This window comes from Macaca thibetana, chromosome 10 (genome assembly GCF_024542745.1).
Source record: "Macaca thibetana thibetana isolate TM-01 chromosome 10, ASM2454274v1, whole genome shotgun sequence".
Lineage (NCBI taxonomy): Eukaryota > Metazoa > Chordata > Mammalia > Primates > Cercopithecidae > Macaca > Macaca thibetana.
The window spans coordinates 87,536,343-87,553,158 of record NC_065587.1 but is presented as its reverse complement, the minus strand read 5'-3'; positions in this window follow the sequence as shown (position 1 = coordinate 87,553,158).

Here is a 16,816-nt window from a genome sequence, read left to right as displayed (position 1 = left end):
GGAGAAGGTATAATACTTATTTCAAACCATTGACAGAATCAGGAATCACATTTAAGTTATCTTTAATTATCTAAGCTGACAGAGGCAACAATCAGCATGTACAATCCAAATACATAGGCAAAAGGAGAGAGATTGTGGCTGGGCATGATATTCAAATGTTGTGTTGTGGCCATTCTGACAAGCACATTTTTTCATATTTCACCAACCTGAAATTGGCTATTATAAATGGCATCTTCATAATTGCTGTTGGATGGGCAGCAACAATGCTACAGTTGTCTTTGCCATGATCTCAGTCATGGTTCATTATGTCATCACTTCAGTTGTACGTTGCAGGTTCTGTGGCTGTTGGGTTTAATTTCCATTTAAAATACAAACCAAGGCATATAAAAGGGCAATTTAGCCTTGTCTCTTTACTCCGTCAGGGTCTTTCCAGACTAATCTGATTTAGAGGGTAAGGCCTGTGGTGCATGGTTCATGAATGTTCTTAATCATGGAACACCTACTGGAAACTTCCTTGGACTGTGGCAATGATTGTTTCCAAAGACAAGGCCAAACTTTGACTTTGTGTGTGCTTTCACAAATTTGTTAAAGGGAAGTCAGAAAGAGGAATATAAGAAAGGGCTACTCCACAGTCGTGTAACACCAGGAGGCTCCCAGTCTACAAATTGTTGCTGTTGAAGTTCACATTCTTTGCAAGCCTACTTGGCCCTGGAGTTACAGAGTGAATAAATCCAAGTGCTGGCCTAGTATCTTTTCTAGAGATGACTAGGGCACCTCTGATCCGACCTCCCTCTCTCACAGGATCAAACCTCAGAGCACCACTCCATAAACAAGCCTATGACATGGCTTTTAACATTTTGTTCAAAAAAGAATATTAGAAAACTTTTTGGCAGTAACTACTGAAGTGGACCACAGATGGACTCTAAGGCACAGCAATTCCAATTCTAGGTACATGCCCAATAGAAACATGTACTGACATTTACCAGAAGACATGTACTAGAATCTTTGGCCTTTATTAATAGCCCCAACTAGAAACATATGATGTCTGCCAGTAGCACAATGAATATATAAGCTGTATTTTATTCATATAATCACATACTATAAAGCAAAAAGAATAAACAGTCTATGACTACATGCAACAACATGGAGACTCTCACAGACATAATGTGGAATGTCAGGAAAGTACACCTACTGGATGACACCATTTGTATAAAGTACATTCTAGCTATCTCTTGCTGTGCAACAAATGACCTGAAAAGTTAGTGGCTTTGAACCACAGCAACTTTTTTTTATAAGTCTGCATTTGAGCAAGGCTTGGTAGAGGACAACTCATCTCTGTTCCATTCTGAGGTACATGGGAAGACGGGAATTCAGGGGGCTGGAATCATCTGAAAGCTTCTCCTCCTATGGGTGGTAGCCAATGCTGGCTGTCAGCTGAGACCTCAACTGGAGCTGTGATTGGAACACATCAACTTGGCCTTGCATGTGGCTGGATTCCAAGGGTGATCACCCCAAAAGGATCAGGGAGTCACTGTCTTTTATAACTAAGCCCCAGAAGTCGCATGCTATTACTTCTGCTACAGTCCCAGGTCCACACATACTCAAAGGGAGGAAACAGAGGTGGAGGAATATCAGCAGCACATTCTCAGGAAAGGAAGGATGGGATATATTAGTGCAGCAGTCTTTGGAAAATACACCTGCCATAAGGTACACAGCAGCCAACACTAATCTGTGGTTTTAAAAGGAAAAGTAATGGTTACCCTTAGGAAGAAGGTAGTGACTAGAAGGGAATGTGAGACGGGCTTGGGGGTGTTCATAATATTCTGTTTTTTGACCCAGTGCTAGTTCACTTTGTGAAAATTCATCAAGATGCACATTATGACTTGTGCACTCTGCTTATGTATGCTATAACCCAATAAAGACTTTTTAAAGAATAGTAGCAATGATATTTGACAAAGCTTGGTGGATTCAGTAGGCCCAGTAGAAAATTTTCTCAACAATAGCCACAAGTCACATCCTTTGGGATGTGATTTGAGTCGGATGCTAGCTCTCTCCTTGGTAACTTAAAACTTGCTAATATGGAGAAAATGGGTTTCTTTTTGTAGAGCTAGAGAAAGATTAAAGCCAACTGTGATGGTTAATTTCATGTGTCAAATTGGCTGGGCCACATTGCCCAGATACGTGCTCAAACATTATTTTGATGTTTCTGTGAGGGTGGTTTTGATAAACATTTAAATTGGTGAAGTAAAGCATCATCCTGCATAATGTGAGCCTCGTCCAGTCAGTTGAAGACTTGAAATAGAACAAAATACTTACCTCCCTTGAGCAAGAAGCAATCAACCATGAGAAGGCCTTCAGACTTGTTCTGTGGCATTGGCTCTTCCTGGCTCCATGGCAGACTACCTTCAGGCTCAAACTACCACAATGACTCTTCCCTGGGTCTCCAGCTTGCCAGCCCACCCTGCAGAATTTGGACTTGTCAGCCTCCATAATCATTTGAGCCTATTCTTGTAAAACATAAATTTAAAATATATATATATATATATATATATATATGCATAAATACACACACACAAGTCCTATTGGTTTTGTTTCTCTGGAAAACTTTGACTAATGGACCTGTATTCTTGGTGTCTGTCTTGTATCCTTTCTTATTTAAGCGACTATCCACTGAGTGATCTATGTCTCTCAGAGAGCCAGTAAAACTTAGCCCAGCCCCAATTTCCATGGCCTTATGAGGCTCTAAAGCTGTCCCTACAGACTCTCTCCATCTGGAACTTTCTTCCAAATGCTTCCTTCTCCTTCAAAACGGCCTTACAATTCACACACAATCCCTCATTGGTTCCCATTTTTAAAACATCATTTATCCCAAGCATTTCATGAATTTATTGACTTTATTAATGATTTCAGAGAGTAAAGAAAGAGTTCTGTATTAGTCAGCTATTGCCACAATGTGCTGCATAGCAAATAATCCCAAAGCACAGTATTGCACAACAATGAGAATTTATTCTCTGATCACATATCTGTGGGTTGGCTGGGGTTTGGCTAATAGTCTGGACTTGGGTGGACTTGGCACAAGCTGTGGGTTGGGCCTAGGTCTGTTCCATGTGTTTCTTCTTGTTCCTGGTCCTACAAATGCCCAAGGCATGTTCTTGCTATGATAAAAGTCAGGAGTGCAACAGAGCAAAATCCCCACCCAAGAGCCTTTCAAGCCTCTACCCATGTGATATCTGCTGACATCCCACTGACCAAAACAAGTCACACAGCCAAAGGTAAAGTCAGAGGAAAACGCCTCCTCCCCTTCCCCCACGTCTGGGGCCATGGCAGGGGTGTGGGAGAATTAACATTAATGATCTGAGCTCCCACAGTGAGGCCTCCTGCCAGTCCCCAGCCCCACTCTCCTTTCTCTCTTTCACTTTGCCTCTCTCTAGAACGTCAAGAAAAGGCTTCCCTGGCCTCTACAGAACGGTGTCTCTTTCATCCAGCCTGAAGCATTGTTTTATTCTACAAAGCTCAGGCCATCTTCTCAATGAAAGTGAGTCTCTCCCCAGGAAGCTGGCTGAGAAAAGTAATCTGTTCAAAACCTCATGTAGAACAGACAGAGTCCCCTCACAGAGTCTGTGGCCGTTATCATGCCGAACCAAAAGAAAAGTAAGCCATCCCCTTTCAAGCCCCCAAACCCTTTCTCAGCAAGCTCTGAAGTGGAAAAAGATTAATATCTCCAGGCTCCTGAGCCACTAAAATAAAGAATAAAGTTCCTCTGGGGAGTTGCCTGGGCCTTTTTCTGAATGCACCTCTGGCCAAAAAACAAATAAAACAAACTCTTTCTAGGGATCTCAGGGACAGCACTTTAACGGAGGAGCAATGAAGAACAAAGCCTCCCATCTGCCACCGCTAAAGATGATCCCCGGGCAAACTGGGGAAAACAGAGCAGAAAATTAAGCCTTTGCTTGGTCTCCTCTCCCAGGCTCAGTTCTCACCAGTCCAGACCCGCAGCACACCCTGCAAAGAGGTAGGTGTGATGGAGATCAGGAGCAGAAGCAGAAGACAGCCTGGATATTGACCTTCCCCAGGGATGCTTTGATGCCGAGCTGTTTTATGCCTAGATAATGAACATACCCACAGCACTCCTGGGTCTGAACGCTGATATCACTCTCTGTCCTCTTGCTCCAGAAAAGCCACTGAATAGTGTTACTTGGTTTAGTTTGGAGGGAAGTGGGGAGTAGAGCAATGTGATCAGTTTTCATACAGTCTTTCAAGAAAGATGAAGATAAATCGAGAGTTCAGACACAGGTTATAACTCACTACGAGGCTGCAGGCTTCTGGGAGGCCGTGATTCTGGGGGATGGCAGAGCTGAGCAGCAGGCAGGGATGGGGCTGCGATTTTTGCAGATTCTAACTTATACTTTTTTCTGTATCTCAGCAGTTCTGAAGTTGGGATGCATCTCAGTATATATCAAAGCTTCCTTACAACCATTTCCTCTAAGAAGTAGTCATGCCACATAGTTGCCCCGGACTATTACATGCATGAATATCAAAGCACCAGCATCAAACCCTGGAGAGTGGTATCCGCCATGTGCATGGAAATCCTGGAGCCTCTCCTAATTGGTCTAGGAGTGAGAAGGGAAAATATCCCTTCAGGAGCCCTCCCCAAAGCAGGAATCAGAAGCAGGCTGCAAAACCAGCTTCAGAACCCAGAGCCAACACTTTCAGTTCATGCTTGGATGATAAAAGGCAAACTCATAGAAGGAGAGAGTAGGATGGTGTTTATCAAAGGCTCAGGGATGGGGGTGGATGGAGAAAAGAGAGATGTTGATTAAAACGTACAACGTTCAGCCAGGCAGAGGGTCAAAGCTTTAGTGATCTATTGTACAGCATGATGAGTATAATTAATCATAGCATTGTATATTTCAAAATTGCTTAAAGATTGGGTTTTAAATATTCTTATCACAAAAATTCATGAGTACATAAGGTGATAGATATAATAATTTACTTGATTTTATCATTCTACAATGTAAACACATACCAAAACATCACATTATACCTCATTAATATATGCAATCATTATTTGTTAGTTAAAGATAAAATTAAAGAACAGAATTACTGTATTACCAAGACTCATCATGGCACTCAGGATGGCATTGCCAGAGGAGTGAGGAGACCACAGGCAACAACAATTTGGGAGTCAAAAGTGAATCAGAAAAACCAGGTCAATGTTAATAAATTTAGACTACATTAACCAATTTTATTTTGCTCATATTTTTCTTTTTATATTCACCCAAGTACTATATTATAAAAATTTTTACCTAATTAAATGTAAAGCCCATTCAAATAAGTTAAAAATAAAATTCTAAAGAAAGCAGGATGCCGTAGTTTTCCATTGCAATGTTAGTTCTTCCTTAGTGAGACATAAAATAAAGGTGCATTTGGGATTAGGTTGAGTTAAAGGCCCCCAGTCTAATCTCCTGCTTCAGTCGCAGTGCCCAGGAAAATGAGCCAGAGACAGGCAGAATGCTGAGCCCCACTGAGTTTGTAGTCAAAGTCCCCACCTTGCTTTGGGGCACGTTCCTCTTCCTTCCCTCTTGAATGAAAAACCGCTTCCCTCAGACATCAAGCGCTGCTGCATTCCTGGCCCAGATCAGTTCTCAGGAAGTCTTGTTCTTTTCTTCTTTTTGGGGACAAGTGACCTAGAAGGCTCACTTTGGAGATCATGCCTTCCGGGTGGAGGGGGTGTTGTATTTTAACAGTGGGAAAGGAAGGGCCCTCCCAAAGTGGGATTTCGGGCACTGGTCATTGGAACAGACAAGGGAGAGGGTTCTCACCCTCCACTCCTTGAAGTCTAGCCATGTGGGTGGGAGGCTGGAGCAGCCAGTGAGGACACTCAGCACAATGTGGGCAACCGGACAAGATGGATTTGATTTTATAAAGAATCTGCCTTCCTTCCTTCATGTTCCAAGCAAATGTTCCAGGTATTTAAGCCACATGCTGGGGAGGTAAGAGATAAGCCTCATGCTGGGGAGATAGGAAGATGGGACACAAATCTGGAAACTACCCATCAACAGAAGAACAGATAAATAAATTATGGCATAGTCATAAAATAAAATATGATACAACTAAGAAGATGAATGAGCCAAAATATGTGCAACAAATGCATGAGTGTTACAGAGACAGTGTGGAGCCGAAGAATCCCGACACAAAATCAGAGTGCATGATTTTGTTTACAGGAAGAGCAAAAACTGGGGAAACTAAAGGATGTTATTTTTAAGTCGAATTGTGGTTTCTCTGGGTTCGGGGACTAAGTATTGATGAGAAAGGGGAGAAGGGACATCTGGGGTGCTGGAAGGGATTCTGTTTCTGGATCTGGAAGTTGGTTTATGAAAATACGGGTGCCTGTAGTTTACGAAACTTCATCAAAATGAACACAGGATGCATGCACCTTCTGCAGTATGGGTGCTGTCAAGAAGTTTGTTAAAAGGAAGATCTTTCCTGTGGATCATATGAGGCAAAAAAAGGAAGATCCTTCCGTTTGGGTTGCAGAGATGGGGAAGAAACCCGAACAGGCTGGCTACAGGATCTGAAGTAGGAGACTACATTAATTTTTTAGCTTCCACTTTTATCAGCCTGCTCAAAGCAATGCCCCAAACAAATTATATATTCTATGTCCCTGCAACTTCATGAAATAGGGATCCGCACATAAAAACGTGTTCCCCTGAGAGCTCCAGGAAATGGGTTTCACACACATCCATCAAGACTGCAAAAGGGGCTAGGCGTGGTGGCTCATACCTGTAATTCCAGCCTTTTGGGAGGCCAAGGCAGGTGGATCACCTGAGGCCAGGAGCTCGAGACCAGCCTGGCCATCTCCACTCAAAATACAAAAATTACCCAGGCTTGTAATTTTTGCCTATAATCCCAACTCGGGAGGCTGAGGCAGGAGAAATGCTTGAACCTGGGAGGCGGAAGTGGCAGTGAGCCAAGATGGCGCCACTGCACTCCAGCCTGGGCAACAGAGAGAGACTCCATCTCAAAAAAAAAAAAAAAAGCAAAAGGTCTCCACTTCCTTATTAAAGGAAGATTTGAAAGCGTGCACACACACATACTCACACACACTCAATAGCCTCTAACGGTCATAATTTGTAGCCTGGGCTGAACCACAGCACTATTTCAGTCATTCCATCTGCCCATTTTGTGGCCTGCAAGCTCTACCCAGCCAGAATTCACCCTATGAGCCCCACTGAGCAGTAAGCAGTTATTTACTCCATCAATACTGACTGAACACCTGCCTCCATCCAGGGCCTGTGCTAGGTGTTTAATCTGGCAGTAATCATAGGAGGCAGGGAACACGATCCCCATTTTTACAGATGAAAAAGCTGAGATTCAGGGACATCAGAGCACTTATCCAAGGTTACAACCGGGTGGCAAACAGGGGAGCTGGAGTTCACCCCTATGCACAATTCCTTGCTAGAAATTGTAGCCTTGATTTTCCAGTTATCTAATATTGCATAATGAGGCACCCCAAAACAGTGGCATAAAACCGGAACAATGATTTGCTCATGGATCTGGGGGTTAACTGGGTTCCACTGGGCAGTTCTTGCTCAGGGACTCACATGTGTTTCCAGAGACATGCAGTGTCTGTGGCCCTCTCCAGAGATTCCTCGCTGGGAGTCCAGGCATCCCCGAGCATCTCTGTCTGGTCTCCCCACATGGGGACCTCGGGGTGTCAGAACTTCTCACAAGGGGCAGAAGTCTGCAAGAAACCAGCAGAAGCCTAGAAAGTCATGCAGTGTCACTTCTGCCACATTGTGTTCATCGAGGCGGCCAAAATGGCCCACCCCAGCTCAGAAGGAGGGGACCTGGATCCCACCTCTTGATGGGAGGAGTAACAAAGAATTTGCAAATGTTTAAAACCACCACAACTGATAAGTTTGTCACAGAGGATATTGACCACGATGACTTTCTTCACATTTCCACTGTCTTCCTTCACTTCTGACGTGCACTTTAATGCCATATTTCCTACTTCTGAGTTTGGCCATGTCACTTGCTCTGGCCTGTGGGATGTTAGCCCAATGATGTGTTTCCCCTCTGCCATCACCATGGGGAAAATGTGCCTGGACCATGCCACTGGTCTGAAGGGGAGTGTCTCAGTTCATTTTCTGTTGCTTATAACAGAATATCTGAAACAGGGTAATTTATAAGAAGTGAAATTTATGTCTTACAGTTCTGGAGGCTGGCAAGTCAGGGGTCACGTCTGGTGAAATCCTTCTTGCCAGTGGGGACTCTCTGAAGAGTCTCGAGACCGTACAGGACATTACGTGGTGAGGGAGCTGAGCATGCTGGCTCAGGCCTCTCTTCCTCTGCTTTTAAAGCCACCAGTTCCACTTCTACAATAACCCATCAATTCATTAATTCATCAACCCATGAATGAGCTCATCTATTTGTAAAGAGAAGAGCCCCAATCACCTCTTAAAGGCCCCACCTCTCAATACTGCCACATTGGGGATTGAGTATCCAACACATGAAATTTGGGGGATACATTCAAACCATAGCAGGGAGGGAAAGGAGATAGGAGACTGGAGGGGCAGGGCCCAGACAGCCTGAATTAGCAGATTCTCAGTCACACCGCAGGTCCATGAGCATAAATCAGTTAAGTTGCAGAGTTTTGAGATAGCTTGTGACTCAGTGTTTTTGTGGCTGTAAGTAATTTGGACACTGCCACTCAAAAAAGACATTGGAATCCAACTTCAGAGAAAATATTGGGAGATATGAGAAACCTTATAACTAATCATATGTCACAGAGTTATTCAAGATGAAGAAAATATAAACAGGAGACAATTTTAGATACCGGCCAAACTGGTCAGTGACATCTCAGAAAGTTTTTCAAGGTTCTGTGCCTATGCACCCCACCAAATGGACTTCTCCAAAGAGACTCCCACCAAAGCTATAACCAAGTCCTGCCCAGGGCTGTCTGCCTTGAACAACTCATTCATTCAGCTCATTGTGATGCTTCATTCCCAGGGCATGTTTGATGTGCATGTGTGTGCAAGTGTGTATTGAGCTTTATGTGTTGTGTGGGTATGAAAATGGGAGAGCATCTCTGAATGATTCTTTGTAATAAAGAAAAATGGAAATTCATCGTACACTGGTCAGTCATCTTGAACTCTGATACCGGCTCTTTAAAATAAAAAGGAAATAAATTTTATTTTCTTTTTACTAAATTTTCTTTGGAAAAATTATTGCCTCTACATTCTTGGTTCATTTATTCCACCCCATTTCTTATGGGGCCTCCCCTTACCACCACCCCAATTTTATCCCCAAGAGACAATGGGAAGTAATCAATGAGAAGAGGCTGGAATCAGACATAGAGAGCTTTCAAGCTTGAAGGAATGTGAGAGGACACCTCATCCAACCCACCTGCTTCCCTGAGAGGCAGGGCTTGAACCAAGAGAGGGCAAGTCGTCTCCTGGTGACCACACAGTGAGGCTAAGAACCAGCTTGAAGTAGAGCTCAGGCCTCTTTCAAGAGCTTCCCTGGAAAACTGGTGAAGCCAAACAAAGCACAGCAACCATGGCTTTGCGTCATTCAGTTTTTCTTCTCTGGATTTCAGTTCATTCATCTCTAAAATGCATGCCCTGGATTAAATGAGTTTCAAAGCCCTGTCTAGCTCTTTGATTTTTTTTTTCCTTTTTTTTTTTTTAAAGTAATTTAAAGAGGAGGGCAGGAACACTAAATCTCTCTCAACAAGACACCTGGAACCAAGCAGACCCATTTCCAAACCTCAGCTCCACCATGACCTTGTGCTGTTATGCAAGTCACTTAACTTTTCTTCCCCTAAGTGACCCAGGAGGCAGAGAAAGTACCTACTGTGTCCACACATAATTCAAAGGCACCAAGGGATTTTTTTCCAACATAATTTGCTATATGGCAGTTATATTTATTAGAGACATACCTTCCTGAATACCTCATGTAAATCCCAGCTCAATTAAGTCCAGGCCAACCTTTCCATAGTAACAACACAAAGCATGGTGGGTTTCCCTTTTACCAGCTGAGAACAGCCCCATCTTGGACAAGTTTCAGCAAAGCTCACAGACCAGTCTATCTTAATGCCTTTGAAATTATGAGATTCCCAACTCTCTTTAATCTCTTGGTATTCTATTTCATATTTGGGTTGTAAAGTGAGACTTTATTTTTATTTTATATTAAACTATTTCAGAATCACATAATTCGAATTTACATAAAAATAACCACAGTTGTGTATAATAATGTTGAAAAATACACATCAAACTAGTCATTGTGGAGAAACACCCAGAACTTGATTCATCTATCTTGCACTTGATTTATGGTTTAGCATAGTTTTACTTTTTAAGTTTTTAATTACATGGGTTGGAAGTAGGGGGAAGCACCACCACCTTTCTAAGGCCAAAACCTCAGCAGGTTTTCACCCTCCCCATGGAAATAGAGCTAATTTCAGAAGTAGTAGTGACAAGAAATAAGATAATACATGTTAAGCCCTGAACGCCTTTTATTGTTGTCACTGAGCTAACTTTCCTTTTCTTCGTTAACTTTTAAATACTGATCTGTTTTTAGGATTATAAATATCCAAGGGAAACAGAGACCATCTGGACTCATCCCTACATTGTGGAGGGGTACCCCAAGAACCTTTGGAGAGGCAAGGATGGCATTGCGGATCTGGGCACCACATTCTCTTATCCTCCAAATCACTTCCCATGGCACAACACCACAAGCCCACCCAAGCACACCATCCCCTATCCACATATGTGTGGCCTTGGGATAACTTTAGACTTGGAATAAAAAGTGGCACCACTGGGAAATGCAAATGGTGGCTTTCCTTCTTCCCTGGGCCGTTTCTCCCTTTGAGTCTGTTTAAGGACCTATTAGGCTGTGGCTTGGACAGACACTGAGATGAAGCCCTCAATTCCATGGATCAGGGTTTGTTTCTAGGTCCTTGTTCACTGTCCCTTCATTGATGTCATAGAGCCACCTCCATCTTGATGTTCACCATCAGGGTTTGGAGGAGTCTGGGGTTACACATTTCAAGATGGGGAGAAACCCTAAATCTTTCTGGCAACTCCAGCCATTTTCCACCCAACCTTCTTTTCCAGAATAAAATAGGGCCAGCATGGAGTCCACCCCATAGCAGGTGGTTCCAGGTCTCAGAACATGTAAGGATGACCACCAGAGTTCTGGCTTCAGTCTACAAAGCCTGGCCCCAGTCTCCAGCCTTCTGCCACTGACCCCCTTTCTCCATCTTCACTGGTCTTGTTCTGTTCCTGGAATTCATCATGCTCTGTGAGCCACAGGGCATTTGCACATGCTGTTTCCTCTGCCTGGAATGGTCTCATCTCTGCCCTATCTCAGGGACCTCTCACTCATTCCTCTGATCTTGTTCCTCAGGAAGTCTGTCCTAAGCCCCTACAAGTCTATGAAGAGTCCCTCAGCTTTCCCTCCTGAGCCCTCACTGTGTGTGTAGCTAGGCACTACACTGGGAGTTCCCTGAGGATGGGAGGTGTATTAATCCATTCTCACGCTGCTAGAAAGAACTACCTGGGGCTCAGTAGTTTAAAAAGGAAAGAGGTTGAATTGACTCACAGTTCCGCAGGGCTAGCAAGCCCTCAGGAAACAAAACAATGGCAGAAGGGACAGCAAACATGTCTTTCTTCACATGGCAGCATGAAGGAGAAGAATGAGAGCCAAGTGAAGGGGGAAGCCCCTTATAAAACCATCAGATCTCACGAGAACTTACTCACTATCATGAAGATAGCATGGGGAACCCATCCCCATGATTCGGTTACCTCTCACAAGGTCCCTCCCACCACATGTGGGGATTATGGGAACTACAATTCAAGATGAGATTTGGGTGGGGACACAGCCAAACCATGTCGGGAGGTGTCCATTTTGCTCAGTCTTTCATCCCTTACTCTCAGCACAGGGCCAAGAAGGTACATTAGGTAGTAGTTGCTTGGTAATTACCACAGAATGAACGAATAAAGGAATGCTTATGGGCTCAAAACATCAATGTGTTTTCCCTTTTCCTCATGCAAAGAGCAGAATTCCACAAAAAGGGGATGGCCAAAGCAGGAGGTACTGTCCCTGGACTGCCTTCCCAACTCCAGACTTCTCAAGCTCCCTGAAGACCCTTCTGAATCCCACCCATAACTGCACTCTGGAGGCACCCCTGTAAAGGCCTGATGTTTTTCTGTCATCTCAAGACTTCAGAGGAGACCCCACACCAGGCCCTGCCCACAGTAGGCTCCAGTCCTGCTTTGCAGGCCTCGGGGGCTCCAGTGAGAAACTTGCCCAGCTGAAAAGCTATGGAGTCCCTTTGCCTAAAAACTATGCTTAGTACCTGGGGACGGGATCAGTCATCCACAGCCTCAGCATCACGCAATATGCCCAGGTAACAAACCTGCACATCTGAATCTAAAATAAAAGTTGAATTTTTTTTTTCCAAAAAAGAAAAAACTTGCTTCAGCTTTGCTCCTTTCTTTATTGATGAGGAGAAAAAGAAAGCACGGGCTCTACTCCCTGCCAGCTGAGATCCCCACCAATACGAGCAGTTCTCCAGGAACAAGCATGAAATCCTGCAGAAAAACTCACCTTTGTCCCACTTCATCTCCTCAGGCTACAAAACAACAGCAAAGGCGCTTTGAGACAGGGCACTTTCTGATTAGTCCTTTAAGGGAAAACCTTTCCTCAGCAGGAAATGATGTTCCAGAGGCTGCTGGACAGAAACATAGAAACAACTATAATCCAACTGCCCCTGAGTAAGCCACGCAGTCCCTCAACACAGCATGTTCCTCAGTTTCTCATGCCCCCCCATCTCTGTGGCCACTCCAGGATACCCCACCAAGAGCCTGCGGAAACACCTCCCAGGGCCCCTTTCCAGCCCGTTCCAGATCTCATCCTGGGCTTTGGGAGCCTTCAGCTGTTTCCAAGAGTTAACTAAACATCAATTTAATTACACTGCTGGGCTGTATAAATATTATGCTCTACAAAATGGTACCAAGCAGATATTTTTAGGAGGTCACAGATGTTTCTTGTGATTAGCCTAGCTACAGGTCTGGAAGAATTTTTTTTTTTTTCCTTCAAAGAAAAATCAGTGAGGATTCTCAGCTGTCATTTGGGGATAGTTCCCGACATGGTTAAGCGCTGTGCTTGTTAACGGCACACCTGGGAGACTTCGTTTTTGTCTCCTCTGCCCTGTGGCTCTCAGCTTCCCTCTGAAACCCAGCAAGTGGGGCCCAAAGTCCAGGATCATGGAGCAGGTGAACCAGTGACCCAGATGCCAAATCCCAGCAAGGGTTGTTTATCTACCTCTGGACTTGCCCTGTCTCTTGATTCAGCCACAAACATTTATAAAGCACCAGCTGTGTGCAAGACACCACACTGTAGCTGCCACTGCAAACTTGGATAAGACACTAACTAATATTAAGTGACAAAATGAGACTTCCGTTCCCACAGGTATACAAGAGGGCTCACAGCAACACTATTTAAAATCACCCTAAACTGGAAACAATCAAATACAATGGAACACTGCTCAGCAATAAAACAAATGAACAGTAACTGTGCACAACAGTGTGGATGAATCTCAGACACTGAATTCTGAGTGGAAGGCTCCAGACACAGCGGAGTGTGCACTGCACGGTCCCATTTATATAAAGCACAAAAGTAGGCAAAACTAAAGTCTATGGCGTTAGAGTCAAAATAGTGGTTATCCTGGAGGCAATAGTAACTAAAACGGCGTGTGAGTGAGGATTCCTGGGGCGCCAGTCACACCCTATTTCAAGAACCAGATGTTGTGTTGGTTACACGGGTGTGTTCCATCTGGGAAAGTTTGTGAGCTGCACACTTAGAATGTGTAGACTTATTCCTATGTATGTTATTCTTCAATTTAAAAAATGCATTTAAAAATAAGTAAATAGGCCAGGTGCGGTGTCTCACACCTGTAATCCCAGCACTTTGGGAGGCGAGGTGGGTGGCTCACCTGAGGTCAGGAGTTCGGGACCACCCTGGCCAACATGGCAAAACCCAGTGTCTACTAAAAATACAAAAATTAGCTGGGTGTGGTGGTGCACACCTGTAGTTCTTTAGAAGGCTGAGGCAAGAGAATCGCTTGAACCCGGGAGGTGGAGGTGGCAGTGAGTCAAGATCGTGCCACTGCATTCCAGCCTGGGTGACAGAACAAGACTCCATCTCAAAATAAAATGAAAATTAATAAAACAATAAAGTAAATAAAAGCAACTTGCCCAATGGGGCAAGATCCAGCCCCAAGCAGTCTACTTCCAGAGTTCGAGTTCTAACTGCCGTGTCCTGGTGCCCCTCCAAATGCAAGCGCTGCTGGAGATCGCCAGTACTCGGCACGTGCTCTGATCCTTCTCTGGACCTCATCAACAGAGTCTGCTGCACCTGACTTCCAACTGCTGGAGAGCTTTCTCTCAAATGCCCAGACCCCACTCTGCTTGCATGAGAGGCAGACCAAAGAAGCCAGGGAACCAAAAACCCCTGTCCCAGGAGCAGCCCTGTATTCGTGAGAGTTCTCTTAGAGGGACAAAACTATATATATTTTTAGGAGTTTACTAAGTATTAACTTACATGATTACAAGGTCCCACAAGCTGCAAAGCAAGGAGAGCCAGTCCGAGTCCCAAAACTGAAGAACTTGGAGTAAGATGTTTGAGGGCAGGAAGCATCCAACACGGGAGAAAGATGTAGGCTGGGAGGCTAGGCCCATCTTGCCTTTTCATGTTTTTCTGTCTCCTTTATATTTGCTGGAAGCTGATTAGATTTTGCTCACCAGATTAAGAGTGGATCTGCCTTCCCCAGCCCACTGACTCAAATGTTAATCTCTTTTAGCAACACCCTCACAGATACACCCAGGATTAATTTTTTTGTATATATACTTTAAGTTCTAGGGTGCATGTGCACAACGTGCAGGTTTGTTACATATGTATACATATGCCATGTTGGTGTGCTGCACCCATTAACTTGTCATTTACATTAGGTATATCTCCTCATGCTATCCCTCCCCTCTCCCCCCACCCTACAACAGGCCCCGGTGTGTGATGTTCCCCTTCCTGTGTCCAAGTGTTCTCATTGTTCAGTTCCCACCTATGAGTGAGAACATTCGGTGTTTGGTTTTCTGTTCTTGCGATAGTTTGCTGAGAATGATGGTTTCCAGCTGCATCCATGTCCCTACAAATGACATGAACTCATCCTTTTATATGGTTGCATAGTATTCCATGGTGTATATGTGCCACATTTTCTTAATCCATTCTGTCATTGATGGACATTTGGGTTGGTTCCAAGTCTTTGCTATTGTGAATAGTGTCACAATAAAAACACATGTGCATGTGTCTTTATAGCAGCATGATTTATAATCCTTTGGGTATATACCCAGTAATGGGATAGCTGGGTCAAGTGGTATTTCTAGTTCTAGGTCCTCAAGGAATTGCCACACTGTCTTCCATGATGGTTGAACTAGTTTACAGTCTCACCATCAGTGTAAAAGTGTTCCTATTTCCCCACATCCTCTCCAGCACCTGTTGTTTCCTGACTTTTTAATGATCGCCATTCTAACTGGTGTGAGATGGTATCTCATTGTGGTTTTGATTTGCATTACTCTGATGGCCAGTGATGCTGAGCATTTTTTCACGTGTCTGTTGGCTGCATAAATGTCTTCTTTTGAGAAGTGTCTGTTCATATCCTTCGACCACTTTTGGATGGGGTTGTTTTTTTCTTGTAAATTTGTTTGAGTTCTTTGTAGGTTCTGAATATTAGCCCTTTGTCAGATGAGTAGATTGCAAAAATTTTCTCCCATTCTGTAGGTTGCCTGTTCACTCTGATGGTAGTTTCTTTTGGTGTGCAGAAGCTCTTTAGTTTAATTAGATCCCATTTGTCAATTTTGGCTTTTGGTGCAATTGCTTTTGGTGTTTTAGACATGAAGTCCTTGCCCATGCCTATGTCCTGAGTGGTATTGCTTAGGTTTCCTTCTATGGTTTTTATGCTTTTAGATCTAACATTTGAGTCTCTAATCCACCTTGAATTAATTTTTGTATAAGGTATAAGGAAGGGATCCAGTTTCAGCTTTCTACTTGTGGCTAGCCAGTTTCCCCAGCACCATTTATTAAATAGGGAATCCTTTCCCCATTTCTTGTTTTTGTCAGGTTTGTCAAAGATCAGATGGTTGTAGATCTGTGATATTATTTCTGAGGGCTCTGTTCTGTTCCATTGGTCTATATCTCTGTTTTGGTACCAGTATCATGCTGTTTTGGCTACTGTAGCCTTGTAGTATAGTTTGAAGTCAGGTAGTGTGATGCCTCCAGCTTTGTTCTTTTTGCTTAGGATTGTCTTGGCAATGCGGGTTCTTTTTTGGTTCCATATGAACTTTAAAGTAGTTTTTTCCAGTTCTGTGAAGAAAGTCATTGGTAATTTAATGGGGATAGTGTTGAATCTATAAATTACCTTGGGCAGTATGGCCATTTTCACGTTATTGATTCTTCCTATCCATGAGCATGGAATGTTCTTCCATTTGTTTGTGTCCTCTTTTATTTCATTGAGCAGTGGTTTGTAGTTCTCACAAAGGTCCTTTGAAGAGGTCCTTCACATCCCTTGTAAATTGGATTCCTAGGTATTTTATTCTCTTTGAAGCAATTATGAATGGGAGTTCACTCATTGTTTGTCTCTCTGTCTGTTATTGGTGTATAAGAATGCTTGTGATTTTTGCACATTGATTTTATATCCTGAGACTTTGCTGAAGCTGCTTATCAGCTTCAGGAGATTTTGGGCTGAGATGATGGGGTTTTC